Below are 19,268 nucleotides of genomic sequence, written 5' to 3'. Positions count from 1 at the left end.
ATACATCTGTTTATTCATAGGTGCATAAATCTGCACTCATTTGGAGATAAAGGAGTAACCCCCACAGGCGAGGGAGGGTTGGGAGAGACATTGGAACAACATCCACCTTCTTTTTCCTTTTTTTTTTTTTTTTTTTTTTTAAGATTGCATTTATTTATTTGAGAGAGAAAGGGAGAGAGAGAAATAGAGAGTGCACACTAGCAGGGTGAGGGGCAGAGGAAGAACCAGACTTCCTGCTGAGCCAGGAGCCCTGACATGGGGCTCAGTCCTGGATCCAGACTCCAGGATCATGACCTGAGCCGAAGGCAGATGCTCAGCTTAACTGGCTGAGCCACCCAGTGTCCCTAGTGTCCACCTTCTACTGGGTTGTAACTTGACTTGAAGTCACAGCTAGGCACCATGGTTCTCTCTCTTTCCTTCCTGACCAAGGAGTACAACAAACTCATTAGGATATGAACTTGTTAAGCTGAAGAGCAGCCATATATTTATTTAGCAAGATAATATGCACATTATTAATGCAAGATTATAAGTCACCAATTTATAAAATATAAATTGTCATTTATTTAGCAAAACAAAGGTATGGGGGCACCCAGGTGGCTCGGTTGGTTAAGCATCTGACTTCGGCTCAGGTCGTGATCTCAGGGTTATGGGATGGAGCCCTGCATTGGGCAAACAAAAAACCCCAAAGCTATGTACTCATGTTTTATAGATGAGAAATAAAAGACCCAGCTCACGCAGCTCATAGATGGTGATGCTGGCACTCTGTCTGGGCTTTCTGATCTAACTGCATGTCTTCGCCTTTTCACTCTGACTGCTTTTGGAATTGACCACCTCCGGGGAAGGCAAGTCCAGCATCACTGGTACCTAGTGCATTCACTCACTCTGTGACCTTGAAGGCTACAAACAGAGGTTTATGTCTCAGAGTGGGTGTTTCTGGCTTCAGTTTTCATCCTAAAACCCCCTGTTCTAGAATGAGCACCAGCTGGTCACCAGCACTGACAGGGCACACAGTGCACCATGAGTTCTAGAGAGAGAGGAGAGATTTTCAAAGGCACTACTGTATGGACATTATGGCTAGGGCACACGTTCAATGTTGTGTCGGCATCTGGGACGATGTTGTGGAGTGGACCTGTGACTTGACATACCCTTAGTTAAAATGGCATCTTTCCCAGATGCTTAGTTTCCAAACAGAAAACAGCCTGAAATTTCATTTTTTTTTTAAGTTTTTCCTCCAAAATCCTTGCCAGTGTATTGATGTTTATGGAAAGAATGTTTTTAATCAGCTAAGTGTATTGAAGTATGTAAAGTTCTCGGAAGGAATATAGCCCACCAGGGAGGCAGAGAGAAGGGGCTTCTGGCAAAAACAAATGGAGGACCCCATACTCAACATCACTGGAAAGAAACTAAGTCCAATAAAAGGATAGTGATGGGGGCAGATTATGGAAAAAAAAAAAAATCTGTGAGACTGGAACACATGGCATGCAAATAGTCCAAAGAAGAACATGTAAATTAGCATCAGATTTCCAAAGAATCTGTGAGTTGAGAGCCTAGAGAGACCATCTCTCCAGATGATGCTACCGAACCCCAGGAAAGGAAGCAACTTGCTCTAGTAAAAACAGCTACCATCAAAGAGGGCTCACAGGACATCAGGCCTTGATTTCAATACTCCATGTGAATCAGTCCACTTCATTGTCCCAGAAAGGGCAGGGAGCCTGAGGTTTGTTCCCTACTGGCAGATGGTGAAACAGATGCTTAGGAAGGTTAAGGTCCTTGCCCAGCTCATCTCATTAGTAAGGGGCAAAGCAGTGATCCAAATCAAGGCAGTTTAGTTCCCAGCCAGCCCATCGTCACAATCAGGGCGCTCCTGGAACTGTTGCAGATCAGCCCCAGAAGCAAGACGAAAGCCCCGTGCCCCAGTCCCCTGGTCTTGTTTGTTACACCATCCGCTCTCTCCTCAGGTGGGCCCAAAAGGTTCTCCCCTCAGAGCCATGGAGGCTGATCCTTACGTGGAATGCTCTTCTCCTGCGTCTTCATGGAGCCTGCTCCCTCGGGTCCTTTTCTGACGACCCCAGATAAAAGGGCAACATATTCTGCCCTCTGCAGCTCTGGATGCCAGACACTCCTTACTTGGCTTCCTTTGTGGAGAACAGATCTCCCCATCTACTTGCTATATACGTGCTCATTGTGGCTGTGGTCCTGCAGTGTCTCCTACTGAGTACAAGCTCATGAAGGCAGCGTCTATGCTTTCTTCAATGACATATTCTGGGTGCCCAGCACATATAAGCATTCAATAAACATTTGATGAGAAAGTAAATGAATAAATGAACAAATGTGTGAATGGTAAATCATTCCCTGACCCAAAGCAGAGAACTCAGGTGCTCTGTGCAGCACCATGAAAATCAACCCCAGCTGCTTGTGACTAAGATGCTCCCCAAACATCTCACTCTGGTCCAGATCCATCCTCTTCCAGGAAATCTGAATCCTTCCACCATGAGCTCCCAGCAAGATTCATTTCTTGAATTGTAATATCATGTCTTCTATTAAACTGTAGGTACTTCTGAAAGGAAGAACATCCTACGTTAATTAACATTAATTAATTATCATAATAATTATCATTAACTAACATTAATTATCAGCCATTAACACTTGTGAATATACTAAAGTAATACATAAACAAGATTTTATATGTAACGGATCCAAACTCAAATACAGCTAGCGTGGTTGGAGTGTTTGGAACATGCCAGTCATAGTGCTAGGTACTTCACACATTGCACTAATTGCCAAGTATTTCCGGCTCTCTGCCTTCCTGGCACTTGCGGGAATTGCACTTCCCAGGCCCTTTGTGGTGGGTGGCACCGTGTGACCAGTTCCAGCCAATCAGAAGCCAATGGCCGTGTTACCCACCTAGCCTGCTAATGAAAGGCTCATGAAACCCCTCCGAGCTCTCTTTTTCTTTCTGCTAGCCAACTGGCCCCATCGAGGTGGTGACTGCTTAGTCAGCCTGGGCCCCTGAGTGACAGTGAGGAGCACAGGACCCACATGACCCCAGTGTCTACACTGCAATCTTTTGAGTTAATCTGTGCTATCTCTGCTTTATGAGAAAAGAAGAGGCTCGACATTATTAAAGGATATCCACAAGGTTACGTGGCCAGCAAGTGAGAGAGCCAGGAAGGGAACCAGGTGTGTTTGATGCTAAAGCCTATAACATTTATCTACTTTTACTCTCTCTCCCAGATCTTTATTGAATAAATAAGGATAGAGAAATGAAAATACCATCTGTTTCCTGGAAAACAGCAGCTTTGTAAGGCACCCCAGCTTTTTGGGGACAAGAAGGCACTGGGATCTTGGGGAAAATGCTTGTACAAACTGGTGATATTCTCCCTGTTCATGTTTTTGCTTGTTGGAGAGGTAGAATCCTTGTTTGATTCTTTCCCATTGCGGACTTATCCGTGAGGAAGTCAGCACTGGGCACCAGCTTTGTGCTGAGGGCTCCCTGACAAACCCAGCACTCAAGCCCGTGCTGAAGGATCTGCAGGCTGCCCACTTGATCCCACTCCTCTTCTATTTTCCTACAGGAAATGGTCACCACTGCTGAAGACAATTGCTCAACTGTTTGTTCTGAGAGCGATGCCGGGGCAAGTCTCCAACCCCCCGTGTACTCTTTATAGTATTTGGCACAAGCTACATGGAAGGGATAGAAAATTCTGAAGTCTGTATCACATAAGAACAAAACAGAAATGCTCGGGAGGCAGGGGCCTCCCGCACAAAATCTTTCACCCCTGCTAGCACGGCACCTAAATTTTTGGCCGTTAGAAATCTTTTCCTTTCGGTTAAAGCAGATTTCTCTTCTTGCCTAGGACCTGCTCAGACTGTTGTATAAAATCTTCCTTTGCCATGTACCCATAGGATTGCCCTAACAACTCATAACAACCACCTCAGCATTGAGGTCTTGCAGAAATAACCCAAAGAATCTGGCAACATAAGAAATGACGGTGCTTCTAGATATTAAACACCTCCATTTTGAAAACTAAAATGCTCCTTAAGGTGTTCTCTTGTTAAGTGGCTTTTTCCTGAAAGAACTCCCACAGAGGATTTTTGTTCTGTTATTGTTCTTTGCAACTGGGGCTGGGGAGGGGCAGAAGCCCATTTTCTCATGAGAACTAAATTGACAAGAACTATCATTGTGCTGTTTAGAACCCAAACTACCTGCACTATATCCACCACAGGCTCGGGGACCTGAGTAGATTCCCAAAGTTTGGACTGAAATTGTTCCATGAGAAGTGTGTTTCTTTCCGAGGGTCAGTGGAAGGGAGCCATGGTGGGCACCTGTGTGGTGAGGGACAGCCACGGACCAAAAGAAATGAAAAGAACTAGAAGATGATGTAGCATGAGAGGAGAGGTTTCAAGGAGAGTAAGGGGGAAATAAGGCATCAGGACTCAAAGACCAGGTCTTGAGGCTAGACATCCAGAACCTCACCTTAAAAAGCCGAGGAGATATAATGATGACCCCATGCAGAGAAGAGAGGCAACATGAGAATTTTTTGTAGACTGAACCATGACATGAAATTGTATTATTTAAGGCTGAATTTTTTTTGAATATCCTTGATTTTCTTGATCTCTTTGGTATATTATCCAAGATCATCTTGTGAAATACTTTGAACCCAGATTCAAGTTGAACATGAAACAAAGCCGAGTGTGAAAAAGAAAAATTGCACAAATCTAAATAAGAAATAATGTAAAATCATTCAATAAATCTCAAACTGGAGCAATATATAAACATTTGGCCCATTTGGAAGCCTGAGTGCAGAGTGGCTGTGGGACGTGGGGGTCCGGTGCTCTGACCCTGCTGTGAAGGAGAACTCACCCCATGTGGCCTGTGTGTGCCCAGCTCCTTCTGCAGGGGAACGGAGGTGTCCCAGAGGAGTAACAGCTGCCTGCTCTTTGTGTGTGTGTATCATGTGGCTGACCGAAAGTGGGTGCTGGCAGAGATTCCTTTGCTCTAGGTTTGCCAGAGATGGAGACGTGATGCTGACAGGGATTGATGGTTCATCCGGTTCTGTGTAATGTGTTACCATAAAGAGAGGAAGAGCTGGGGTCGTGCAGGCCTGGGCTTGATATTGGCTTTGTCATTTGTTTACTCCTCCCTGACTAGAGGCCAACCACTGATGTTTACAAAGCCTCAGTTACCCACGAATAAGATGAGGACAGCTGGATCACGCACGTACACTTTTTATAGGCATGGTAAGTGAGGGATGTGAATAAATTGTCCAGCTCATAGTGGGCACTCACATAATTCCTTTCCTCTTCTGGAGGGAGAAATGGAATTCACAAAGATGCTGAATCGTATGCTGATCTCCATATCCGTTCAGGCCACAGTCCCCGAACCCGGCTAGCGTCCCAGCCTCTTCTGGTCTTGGGTTAGTCAGTCACTCAACAGCCAGAGTGCTTTCCCTAAATCTTAACTCTCACTTCAAAGCCCCATTTGAAATTCCTCAATGGCTTCCTGTTCCCAGATCCTCAGCAGGGCATCAGGAAACCTCTCATGAATTGGCCCCACTTTCTGCTCCAATGTCACTGTTCACTGTCATGAACACCCTCCCTGGCTTTGCCCAGGTCGCACACACTTCCAACCCTTCCTGCCCAGCAGTGCACACAGGACTTGATGATTCCCCACATCTCCCTTCCATAGGCCCTTCTTCTATTTGGGTAACTTTTACCCAAACTCCAGGTCTCAGCTTAGATGTTACTTTCCACTTTCTCTGATCTTCTAATGTGCTCTTCATTGCACTGTACACAAAAGCCTGTCTCAACCTAATGTCCTACTAAAAATCCATGCATACTCATCCCATTGTGGACCAAACTCTAAGCCTCCGAGGGCAGAGTCTTTGTCTTCTTCACTACGTCTCCTCAGCTTAGAGAATGGTGTAGAATAGACAGTAAATTTATTGCTTAACCTTTTAGTTTGAAATGATAAACTCAAAGTTTCAAAAACAGTACAAAGTTCCCATGTATCTTTCACCCGTCTTCCTCTTATGTTAATATCTTATAAAATCATAGTAAAATTATTGAAAACAAGATATCATTGACCCAGGACTTTTAAGTAACCTACAGATCTCATTTGAATTTTACTAATTTTCCCACTGGGAGGTTGTGCTTTATAATATGAAACATACACTTGGTCTTCATCCCCATCCCTGGTACAGAGCTCCTAAAATCCATGGAATTTCCTCTGATGAAAACAGTAGAAATGCCTTTTGTTATGTTTATAAGACGGCCTTTGCAAAGGAGGAGGTCACAAAGGATGGAGACTGGTTGCTCTGTGGTTAGAGGGTTGGAAATTTGAGTCCCTGCCCCTCAACTCCAGGGAGGGAAAAAGGGGCAGAAATTGAGTTTGGTCACCAATGGCCAATGATTTAATCATTTGTGCCTATGTAGTGAAGCCTCTATAAAAACCAAAGGGTGGTGAACTTGGAGGTGCTGGGAGAGTGGCTGCCTGGAGAGGGCCTGGAACCCCCATACCGCTCCCCCATACCTTGCCCTATACATCTATGCATTTGGTTGTTTCTAAGTTATGGTCTTTTATAATAAACTGCTAAATGTAAGCAAATGTTTCTCTGAGTTTTGTGAGCCACTCTAGCAAACTAATGGAACCATAGGAGGGTCCTGGGAACCTCTAAACTATTGCCCAACTGTCAGAAACACAGGTCACAACTTGGACTTTTATTCTATTTTATTTTATTTTTTAAAGATTTTATTTATTTGTTTGACAGAGAGAGAGATCACAAGTAGGCAGAGAGGCAGGCAGAGAGAGAGAAAGGGAAGCAGGCGTCCTGCTGAGCAGAGAGCCCGATGTGGGGCTCAATCCCAGGACCCTGGGATCTTGACCTGAGCCGAAGGCAGAGGCTTAACCCACCGAGCCACCCAGGCGCCCCACAACTTGGACTTTTAATTGACATCTGAAGATCTGAAGTTGGGTGGGTGGCAGGGCTGGGTGCCTTGTGAGACTGGGCCCTTAACCTGTGGGATCTTATGCTCTCTCAAGGTAGATAATGTCAGAACTGAGTTAATTGCATGGTGGTGTGGAAAACACACACTGACATCAGTGTCAGCATCAAACCCGCAGGGTCCTTTTCCTCACCTCATCCTATGTTGCATTTAGCTGTAATGTCTCCTTCGTCTCCTACAACCTGAGATGTTCCTCAGTCCCGTTTTGTCTTTCATGACTTTCATACTTTTGAAGACTCCTGATCAGTTATTTTATAGAATGTTTCTCAAGGTTAGATGGAGGTTATGTATTTTTGGCAAGAAGACCACAGAGTGACGCATTGTTCTTCTCCATGCATCCTATCATGAGGTACTTGATTGTTTATGTGACTTACCCCTGCAATGCTGATGGTGATCATTTAATTAAGGTGGTGTCTGCCAGGTTTTCTATTGTAAAATTACTATTTTCCCTTTGCAATGAATAGGTATTGTGTGAGGAGATACTTTAAGATCAATAAACAATTTTGAATAAATCAATGAATGTTGGAACAAAGGACTGAATCTGAAAGAAATTTAACTAAAAGAGTTGTAAATAGGGACACCTGGGTGGTTCAGTGGGTCACTTGGCTGCCTTCAGCTCAGGTCACGATCTCAGGGTCTTGGGGATAGAGCCCCATGTGGGTCTCCCTGCTCAGCGGGAAGTCTGCTTCTCCTTCTCCCTCTGCATGCTGCTTCCCCTGCTTGTGCTTGCTCTCTCTCTCTCCATCAAAATAAGTAAAATCTAAAAAAAAAAAAAAAAGAAGAAAAAAAAGTTGTAAATGTAAGTTCTGCAATTGCATTAAAAAAATGTAGCAAGGATACAAGAGAGAAAATAAGACAATAAATAAATGAGTCAAAAACCACCATCTAAATAATGTTAAGAGAACAAGCCTAGATATATCACCATTATCTCTTCTTCTCTCATATCACATATTTATATTTAAAAAGTGCTTAAAGAGGTTTCAAGGGTGAGGTGATTAAACACATTTTTATCTTCTGCTAGAGGCCAGTTGCTGTGAAAGATGTCACTCGGCTATGCAAACAAACTGGAGCCCATTCAGAGAAGTGAGCAGTGAGATGTGGCTTTCCTGAGAAAGATCTAAGGAACAAAATATGCCCAAATTACAAAGATAGCACTCAAGACAGTACAGAGTATTATCTTCTTGGGCCATCCTCACAAAAAAACCATCATCTGGGTATCTTCTATAACAGACATGTATTTTCTCATAGTTCTGGAGGCTGGACGTCCAAGAGCATGGTGCCCATTTAGGTCCCAGTGAGGGCTCTCTTCCTGGTTTGCAGATGGCTGCCTTCTAGATGTGTCCTCACAAAGAGAGAGAAAGAGCTCTCAGTTCTCTTCTTATAAGGACACTAATCCTATTGGATCAGGTTCCCATCCTTATTATCTCATTTGACCTTAATTACCTCTATAAAAGCCCCATCTCCAAATATGGTCTTATTGGGGGTTGGGGTTTCAGCATATGAATCTGGGGGGACACACTCAATCCTTAGCCATAGTTAGGTTATCCTCAAGTGTTTCACAGCACTTCGCTGTGTAACAGGATGTTAAAGTGGAACGTCTCTTATCATCTCAGTTTCTGTCGAAACCTCACACCACATGCAATAGGTGTCAACACTCCACATTTAAAGCCAGGTTCTTGGCATGCATTAGCCCATCACCCACCTCCAAATGACAGGAAAGATTAGGAATCCATTAAGAGGCACAGTAATATGAAGTTTCTCTAGGAAAAAGCTGTGTGCTAAAGCTCTCCACAGTTCAGGCCAACTAAGAGGAGCTTCAAAGAACCTCCTAGCATGTTTGACATGTGTCCCTTGGATTGAGGGAGGATTGTGGAGCTGGTATCTAACTCACATTTGGAAGAAAGTCTGGAAGAAAGAGGCTAGGGCGTGGGGGTGGGTGAGGCTCTGTCGACAGAAGGAAGAGAAAGCTCTATCAAAGTGCACTGTGCCAAAAGCCAGACAAAAATATGTGTTTCCCAAGGTCCAAATATGGCCCCTAAGGGAAAGCCTAGCCATGAACTAGTTTGAAGAACTCTATCCAAGGGGCCACTGAAGTGGGGAGGGGTGAGGGTGGGTGACCCCAGAAGAAGAAGATTGTCCTGGGCAGGTAGAATGTCCTAAGCATCCAGCCAAGAGAGGCAACAATCCCATCTGAAAACTGCTGTGGAAAGTCCCCAGTGTGAGGAGCTCAGAGGAACGTGGTAAAGTCCCTTTGCAAAAAAGAAGAAGTACTTGGGTTCTCAACACCAAGGATACTTGTGCCAGGTCACACCTGCACCTGTCAAGTTGGGAGGCCTCTCTTGCCCACCTCTTTCCCCGAAATAGGCAGGGGCAACATGAAGAACAAGAAGGATGCATAGGCCAGAGTGGGGGAGGCAAAGAGAAGCAGTCTTGGCAGGCCTCCCAGCCCCACGCAGGCTTTGAGAGGTGAGGACAAAGGTAGTTTGTCAAAAGAGAGTTTGGCGTTTGGTAAAAGACTATACTAGCTTTTTAATATCTGAAAATGACCAGAACATTCTATAGAATCTTCAGGAAGGAAGAAGGAATTAAGAAAGGAGTGGAGGAAAAATTAAGTTCTTTCCTATTTACCTTCTACCAAGTGCAGCCTTTCAAAAACAGTTTCATGAAGTGTGGTTAGCTGAGCAGCCATGGAGGCCTACATTTAAAAAGGCTCTGGACTTGCCTTAATGCACTGCTGCTACCATCTTGAAATTCTCACCTTGTTACCAATATTTCTTAACAAGGGGTCCCACATTTTCATTTTGCATGGACCCTGCAAATCATGCAGCTGGGCCTAGTTTCTACAGAGCAGGGATGTGGCCATGTTCTATGGAACCCTAAGGGACACACAGTGGGACTGATCATTGAGAGGTGGAGAGAAACAATATTGGGAAGAGTTTTGTTTGGCTGCCCAAACTGAAATAGGCTACAAATAGGAAGGGCTTCCAGTCACCAGGATCCTCAGCTGAGGGTCAGCTACGTGGCAGGAACTGTGGAGACACAATGTAAGTTCTGGACACTGTAGCCTCCCAAATCCCTGCCGATCCTGGGATTATCTAATTCTTTGATTAATCAATCTCCTTCAAGATGTCTTTTTTTTTTTTTTTTTTTTTTTTACCAACTTCACCAGGAAATGAATTCATTAGTAACGAGAACAGGTAAGAATATTTTCAAGTCCAGCCTCTAACCGCTACATGGTTTAGGAGGTTCCCCAACTCCCTCAGTTTCTGTCCAAATTGTGAGCTGTTGTTTTCCTTTATGAGGACATTATTGCCATTACTCACTTTATTTTTGATCATTGTAAGTTGGATCTTAGTATGGCTGGCACACTGTGACTTCTTGCTTCTAAGAAAAAGGCCTAAAAAAATCTCAGAAGTGTTTTGGGCCTAAAGCCACTTTCATTAATCATCATTTTGACAATGAAACATAAACAGACATGACACATATTTATTAAATTTAACGTTCAAAATCTACAGGCGTGTTTTGGTTATTGTTATCATCATCAATATTATTATTCATGTGGGAGAGTGTTCTAGGAGAAGAAAAGAAAGCCCGTTGCTTTCTGGGATCTGCCTCATATAACCTCTCAATCTGAAAAGTACATCTTCTTTGCACCACCTTTATAGAGCTAGTCTCTGAAGGCACAACTTGAGGGTCAAAGCTCCACTACAAAGACCTACCATTGATGACAATGCTGAGTCCAGGAACTGACAGGAAATGGGTATGTTTAGTCATGGTCAGTAAACCCATTTCCTTACAGACTCACTCCCCCTTCATATTAGAAAGCTTTGAGCTTCTTTCATACCATAGTTTGGCCTTGACCTTTCTAGCACTTAGCCTCCCTACAATGGAGTCTATGTATCTCCATACCCTCAGTGCAGGCCTCCTAATTATAGCTATCAGTTAAACTGTCAGGAAGAAATTCCCAGTTCAATCACGTCTTTATCAGACTTCAGCTGCCAATGGGGTCATGTTAGGCGTCAAGTCTGACCTGCCCAGAGCCCCTGTGATGTGTTGGTCTGCATTCTCACTGGGGCCTTTGTGAGCAAGGGGGCCAGACAGCCACCTGGTTGCCCCCAGCTAAGTTCCCTGTCCCACTGCATTGCCCAGAGAGGGTGGAGTCAAGAGAAACAATGGGGCTGACTTAATGTAGGTTCTTCCCTTTGGCTCTATCTTTGGGGAATTTTGTGCACAGGAGTTATACAGGGTTGTCAAAGCCCTAAATTGGAAATGGAGACTCCTGAACAGGGAGGAATCTGGTACCAGGGGGAAATAAATTCTTCAGCTGGGATCTGCTCTCAGAGATTATAGAATCATGGAATTTTATCATTGCCTAGGAACGTAGCTATCATCTGTCTAACATTTATTTAACAGATCAGTGTAAATGTGGCCAAGGGACTTGGGTTTTACTTTTATTGCTGAGTCTGGCTTTCTTGAGTTTCAGGTGAGTAATATTTTAACTTACTATTTTAACATGAGCACCATAATAGGGGAGAATGATGGCTGTTCATATGTGACCTCATATTATTCTCTAGTTGTTTCATGCAAATATGTTTTATCTTTTATACCAGATCACAAAATATCCCAAGAACAGGTCATTTCTTTTCTGTTCCCCATAGAAAGGTACTAGCAAAGAAAATGCTTTAAAGTATTTGCTGAGAGTTAATGTGCCATCTTTACTCATTTTCCTGTTTGGGTGTGTTTCTATGTGTCTGTGTCTCCCTTTATAAATTATAAACACTATGTATAAGTTAAAATAGAACCGCCAAATTTTATAGCTGGTCATACTATCTCATCTAAATGGTGAGCACACAGAGATCCAGAGACCTGAAGTTACTTGCATAAGATCACTCAATTAACATATGATTTAAATGCAGATCCACTTTCTGCTCATTTATGTTACCTCCTTGTGATAGTCATAGATCAATATTGAAGGTCACAAAGAAAATAAGACATCAGAAGAGACAAGGAGAATCAGCCCTGATAATGTTATCATTGTTACTAGTAATACCTTAAATATGTAATTTTATTTTTTTTTCAGTGTTCCAAGATTCATTTTTTATGCACCACACCCAGTGCTCCATGCAATACGTGCCCTCCATAATACCCACCACCAGGGCCTCCCAATCCCCCATCCCTCCTCCACTCCAAAACCCTCAGTTTGTTTCTCAGTGCCCACAGTCTCTCATGGTTTGTCTCCCCCTCCATTTTTGGCCAATTCACTTCTCCTCTCTTTCATCCAATGTCCTCCATGTTATTCTTTATGCTCCACAGTAAGTGAAACCATGTAATAATTGACTCTCCCCGCTTGACTTATTTCAGTCAGCATAATTTCTTCCAGTCCCGCCCATGATGGTACAAAAGTTGGGTATTCATCCTTTCTGTGGAGGCTTAATACTCCATTGTTTATATGGACCACATCTTCTTTATCCATTTGTCTGTTGAAGGGCATCTTGGCTCTTGAGCTGTTAGAGTTTACAAAGATAAACACTGAACAGTTTCTTGTATATCCTTTAGTAACAGGAACCATAAATAAGCCTATGTCCCATGTATGCATGTTTACTTACAGAAAAGGAATTTTCCTATATACATTGCTCTGCACTTTTTTGTTTTGTTTTGTTTTTTCACTTAATGATATTACTTAGTAGGGATCCTCCTGCATTAGCACATGCAGATTTACTTTATGCTTTTTAAAAGGCACTTATGGTTGGATAGACCATAACTTATTTAACCAGTCCCCTACTGATGGGCAGTTAAGTTGTTTCCAGATTTATGCTAAGAAATGTGCATTTTTAAAAACAATCTCCCCTGGAGAGTTTTAAGTAACTAACTTGATATCAGATCAGCATTTTGGAATCACCAATAGGCTTATACCCTTATTTTAGTAGATGATAAAACTAAAGTCCAGACAAGTTTGGGACCTTCAACTATTAGGGGTAAAACCATAACTAGAACCTGGTGTTCCTGAGTCTTCTCCCACCATTCATTCCAGTGCATTTGGGCCACATAAGGGCACTGGACACACTTGCTTTGGTTATTTGTAGCAACCACCTAATATCTGGCCCAACAGAGTCTTTGTTAAAAGAACTGATTCATCAAAATATTCTCATTGTGGTTTAAATTTTACCAGCCCAAAGATCACTGAGTTAAACTTCCCTTTTCGGTAGATGAACCAAAGTGCTTTGAATGAAGACGTAATTCAATAAAAACTTAATACTCTCATAAAATTGAATATTCTCTGGTTCCCCAATGAACTCCAAAACTTATTAGCTTTCTTCTGCAGATGATGTGAGATGGCTTGTTTTACCTAAACTAACCCCATTATGCCTTTAAAAATACATTATTATTTAAATGTCTACGTTTCTTTTATCCTGCAAATGCACAAAAAGCAAGCATAGTATTTCTGGAAAAGAAAGAGCTGGTGGAGGAAATATTCACATGGGGGAAGTTTAGGACATTGATTCAAGAATTAGGAACAACAACAACAACAACAAAACCAGATAGGAGTAGTGCACATTTAGTTTATCAATGGCCCTGGGCAGTGGCTCACCTAATTGCTCATCACAGAATGAGGGAAAGGGGTTGATGTGGATAAGGATTTTCCAGGGATGAGAATCTGAATGCTACCCTGACTTTTCAGACTAAGTGCTTTTGCTTCTTTTTTGTAAAGAAACAAAGAGTCTTTCTTTATTAAACAGTAAAAACCAAAGTTCCTAGTTTGCTCTCAGTAAGGAAAATAATAGCTACCATGCACTGAGCACGTGTTCTGCAGGCATTGTCCTCAAATCTTTACGTGATCACTATTATGCATGGTAGAATGGAAGAACAATCTAAGAGACAAAAGATAAATACTCAGGAACTTCTGTATATCAATTTCTTACTGACTTCTTAAAAGCTTCCATGTGCCCACATGGTGTGGCCCATGGCATTCTTAGTGTTGGAGAAGATCTAGAGCTGATGTGTACCCTGCACCACCTCTCAGCCCTATGCAGACACTGGCAACTTTTCTTCCTACACCATTTCTGATCTTGAAGTGGCCCAGGACCCCACTCTCTGAGTATGCCCACACTTAGCATTAAAAGTGGGTATATGTGAGGTAGTTTGAATATTACTGAGCAAAATTTCGGGGTCACCCAATGTTCCTTCTGGATGATCGATGGGAAACAAGAAGTTCCTCTAAGATAGCTTCTTAGGCCCTTTCATCAAAGGACAGTAGGAGCCTGGCTCCAGTCTTGTGTAGCCCCCCACCGCCAGTAAAGGATGCTGCTGGCAGGCAGAGGCTAGGCAGTTTCTTGATGCTAACCCTAATCCCTATCCTTGTGGTTTCTCATAGCCTGGACTCTCATTTTGAAAGAACCCTACCCTTAGGCAAGGTCCTTCTCTTTCTCTTTTCTCTCTGCTAATATTCCTAGAGCAGTTTTTAATCTAATTTTTGAGTTGATGTTTTTGTTCTTTTAAAATTCTCTTTCCAATCTGTTGCTAAGTTTCCAATTTTAGTCACTACTTTCTAAAATTCCATGTGAATTTTAAGATTTTTTTCCTCTGCTATGAGTCTGAAAAGACAGTTTTGAAAACCAGGAACCCTATGGTATTCTGACTGTGTTCACTTACAGATTTAAAGAAGAGAAGATTTTTAGTAATAAATACTGTATCTATTACTGAGAGCAGATACTTCCATGCTATGCATGCTCTGTGACCTTCTCCATGTTACATCTCTGGACCCAGAAACAGGAATTTCTATTTTAATAAAATAGATTAAGACACATTTTTTGCCTATGGAAACATTCATCCCCTAACTCATTAGGCTTTCTTGTCTTGCTTCTGGGCCTTTACTTTTAAGCCAAAAGATACTACCTCTATTCATTCTCTTTGGGTAAAGTATTCAAGTAAAGTATTCAAGATCCCACTTTTTTCTCTTAGCATTTGTTCATCTCTGTTCCTTAATATATATATTGGAAATCTATGAGGAAACAAAATATTCTCTTGCTTTATGGGATCATTAATCTAGTTTCTTTCCATCAAAGCTATGATTTCCTGGTAACTGAAGCTCAAGAAAAGTATAAACATCTCCCTGGATTTTCTTGCTTCTAGAGCAGGGGTCAGCAAACTTTTTCTGCAAAGTGACAAATACTAAATATTTTAGACTTTGACAGCCCTACAATCTCTGTCACAATGACTCAGCTCTGCCCCATAATGTGAAAACTGCCACAGGAAATATATAAACAACAAGACATAGCTGTGTTCCAATAAAACTTTATTTATAAAAATGGGCAGTAGCCCATAGTGTAGCTGCCTCTGTTCTAGATGATGATGAGGAACAGGAAGAGGAGAATATTGATTACTGATTATTACTGTACAATGAGCATTGCTTTCTCTTTACAAAATATTATGCTAAGTATTCTATTAGTATTATTTCATTTAATCTCCATAATGACTTAGGTTACATATAGTTATTATACCCATTTTATAGTTGAGGAAATGAAGCTTTAAAGTGGCTAAACAATTTCCCCACAGTCAAACAATTAGTAAATGGTGGAGCCACAAATTTAGATCTGACACTAGACTTCACCAGAGTTCACCAGAGCTTTCTATCATTAAACTAAATAGCATGTATGTTCTCTGTTTAAAGCTTTTTGGTCAACTTAGAAACTATTTTTCTTTTTCAAGGTTTTATTTGTTTTACTTTTTTTAGAGAGAGAGTTGGGAGGGAGCGGGAGAGAATCTTAAGCCAATTCCATGTTAATCATAGAATCTGATGTAGGGCTCAATCTCACAACCCTGAGATCATGACCTGAGCCAAAACCAAGAGTCAGATGTTCAACCAACTGAGCTACCCAGGTGCCCCTCTAAGAAACTATTTCTAAACACAATGAACTTGTGATTTCAACTTCAGTGGAAAGATTAAACATGATTTTAATTTGCATAACCTAAGAAGATTTAGGGCTATTGAAACATTTAGTCGAACAAACATTTATTATGCCACTGCTCTAGGCTCCAAATTACTATAGTGAATTGAGGTGGAAAATAATAGAATATGGTAGCTTTACTTGCGACACACTTAGAGTCTTTGGGGGGAACTTTCCTTACTTCTCTTCAAGCCCATCTTGGTTTGAGAAAGTAGGCCCACAGCTGGTATTGCTTAAAGAAGGAAACCAAAAATTATTTGCAAATTATTATCCACAGACACACAAATGCGTTTGCCTTTCTAACATTTTATGATTGATGTTTTCATGTGGATTATTTTTTGTTCCTTTTATTATAGTGATATGATCAGCTTTTAGGGAATTTCAAATGATCTTACAAAAACAAAAGTCTTCTAAGATTTAAAACCCCAAGTCCTGACAGCCTTTCCCTGATGATCTTAGCCTGACTGTTCGCCTCTAACTATCGAACTCCAGCAAGCCTCTCGAACTTTCTGACTCAGTGTCTCCAGCTGTATTAAGAACAGAGACTCTCCTCTCAACACCTCTTTTCCACATAGCCACACTTGCACTGCACCAGGATTTTTTGGTGTTCTAGGAGATTGGGTTACTTCAACAGTACACAATCACATAAGGAAAAGTGAAAGTTCCCACTCTCATAAAGCTAATGACTCATCATAGTTTATATATCTTTCAGTTTTAGGAAAGCTTCTCTCTACTGTCATCCATAAAAGTTCTTCTCTCCTTTACTCCTTCTCCTTACTTCAAATGAAATGCCTTTTTAATTTTGTTCCCCTCCAAACACATTTGTTTAATTGTCATTATGCCTCATTTGCACTAAGTCCAAAAGGAAACCAGTATATGGTGGTGGGATTTGGTGTTGCTTTTCCCCAAAGGTCAAACCTCACACAGCTGCTCATCATGAACTATCTCCAGCTCCCAGCAGCTGCCCAGCGTTTATGTTATGTTAGTGATGTTCTCCAGTTGCAAGGTCCAGAGAGCTTGCTGTTCAGCCAAAAGAAATCCTAAGGGAAAGAGTCAGAATGAATGGCCTCACGTCACGCTTACAGGGTTGCTGGGCACCTTCTCTGTATTGCATTTCCCATATAGAAGCTAATTCAAGCCAGTACAGAGTTACCAGCTAGACCCATAGCTTTTCTTTAACCCATGAAAAGTCACCTTGGAGAGCCCAAGAATATGCTATGGACTTTACTTTGGGGTTAAGATATCCATCTCTGATCACCAGCCACAAGGACACTAGGTGAACAAGGCACAATTTACATGACAGCAGTGGCTTAGAAAAGCATGGGATTCACTTCAGTATCACTAGATTAAAAAAATAATAATAATGGAATTTGACAAGGATAAAGAGGGAAGTGAAAGAAATGGGGAAGAGATAAGATTCTACAATTACATTGTTGAGGGTTTTTTTTTGGTAGAACAGGCACATAAACTAATGGGGCTGTAGCATGACTGCCATTCTGTGAACACCTTTGGCCCTGCCCAAACCACATCACCATCTCCGGTTGTCACAGAGCACCATGTCAGCCAGCTCACACCTACCTTAGACCAATGGCAGAATCCACTGCTGCCTTACCTGCCAGGTAATACCTCAGAGATAAACAGGAGCCCATTGGACCTGGGATACACAGCTCAGAGGAGGAGTTGCAGGAGAAGTTAGTGCCCTCAGGAGAGGGCATTTACAGTCAATAAATACTCTGGCTTCCTAGCTTTTCTGTGGGCAATTCTTGGATTAGGATGATCCTGTATGCTTCTCAGGAAGTCGAAGAAAATTGAGCCCCCAAAGTTCAGAGAACCAGCATTGACCCAATATTCTTTTTTTTTTTTTTTAATTTGGAATTTTAATTATGTACATAAATAGCAACATGAGAACGAGTTCTAAGGCTAGACATTCTCTCTAGGTGAAAGGATTTCCGATTAGTCCACTTGTAGTATGGTATCACCCAAGATAACAAAGAAGCCTAGCATAGTTTATCCTGAAGAAGAAAGCCAATTTACTACATTCGGTACTGACTTCTCTGCCATTTTTCTGTAGAAATATTGGTTTACTGCATGGAGTTTCCAATGTTTACCTATAACTGATTAAAATGGGCAGAGCATGCAGCATTCTATTTATTTCCAGGTGAATTCTTCACATTTCCTGGCTTTTGAAAGTTCTCCTTCCACAAATCTTCTATGACTATGTATCCTCGTAAACCCCAGTCATATAATTTCTCCCCACTGACCTGGACAAATACGATGGCTTGTTGTGGGTAATAAAGAGAAGCAGCAAGTCCCATGAATCCAGGCAGATATACCAGCTTCTTTATTTTTGAGCCTCTAGCCAAAAGAAGTCCAACAATGCCAGCAAAACCGATAACACCAAGTCTTGGAAAAAATCCAGGAGGTGCATTTTGGAGATAGTCATAGCTGCCTAACCCCCATTGAACCAAGCTCTGCATCTTGGGCTTAGTTTGGGAGTACGTTTCCTGACACCAACTTGTATACGGCTCGCAATAATGTCGGAGATGTGAAATGCTTTCCTCAAGTGGGGTCCTTGGCTCTTCCACATATTTAGACTGACCCTCGGGAACGGAGTAGAGTGAAAGCTCATTAACCTTCACAGAAGCTTTGTGAGGTGAGTCCTTTTTAGGTGACGCATAGACTTTGAAGGTGAGCAGACTCAGGCTGGCCGGCCCCACGGCCCTCTGGATTACCTTGAACATGTTGCTGGCAGAGGTGGCTCCGGCCGACCCAATATTCTTATATTGACATTTTCACCTTCTATTTATCACTCTCTCCCATCCTTCATTTCTGCAACTTGGAATTACCTCCCAAATAAACCAACTGCCTAAATGCCCCTGTCTCATGCTCTCCTTTCAGGGAAGTAAGTCCTTTTAGGTCTGCCTACTCTGCAATTAAGACATTTCTAAGTAGCTGAGTATGTGAGGCAACAGAAAAGCCACACACAGGTCTAGGCAAGATGCCTGCTTTAAAAAGACCTGAGAAGGCCTTAGCTGTCTCTTTGGGCTGATCCATGGGCTCAGTGTGCCTGGCTAATTACTTAAGGTCTTCCTCAGCACAGAGCTAGTCTGCAAAACCAGAAGACGTGGTTTTTCTTTCAACAAAATAAAATTACAAGCATATAAAGAAGCGTACATCTTCCTTCTTCAAAGGAAGAAAACAAAATGGCAGAAGCTATCCCCAAAGAAATATAAGCATTGAATATAAGACAAAGACTTCAAAACCGCTGTTTGCTTTGTTATTTCCCCCCTAGGTTGACTGTCCAGAAATTTACAGGTT

At 42.1% G+C, this 19,268-nt stretch overlaps 1 long non-coding RNA gene and 1 pseudogene across 2 annotated transcripts; one reads left to right on the top strand and one right to left on the bottom strand.

The window, feature by feature from the left end:
* Nucleotides 1-2,682: 2,682 nt before the first annotated feature.
* Nucleotides 2,683-4,771, top strand: LOC309841139. The gene is made up of 2 exons (XR_014298973.1): nucleotides 2,683-3,180; nucleotides 3,576-4,771. It is a non-coding gene; the product is annotated as an uncharacterized lncRNA (long non-coding RNA).
* Nucleotides 4,772-17,801: 13,030 nt separating this feature from the next.
* Nucleotides 17,802-18,723, bottom strand: LOC309841138 (MICOS complex subunit MIC26 pseudogene; annotated as a pseudogene). Its single transcript has one exon. The product of its transcript is annotated as an MICOS complex subunit MIC26 pseudogene (transcript).
* Between the last annotated feature and the right edge of the window lie 545 nt (nucleotides 18,724-19,268).

This window comes from Mustela nivalis, assembly GCF_964662115.1.
Source record: "Mustela nivalis genome assembly, chromosome: 9".
In the NCBI taxonomy this organism is placed as follows: Eukaryota; Metazoa; Chordata; class Mammalia; order Carnivora; family Mustelidae; genus Mustela; species Mustela nivalis.
The sequence above is the reverse complement of the archived record's forward strand: the minus strand, read 5'-3'. Positions and strand labels throughout refer to the sequence as shown.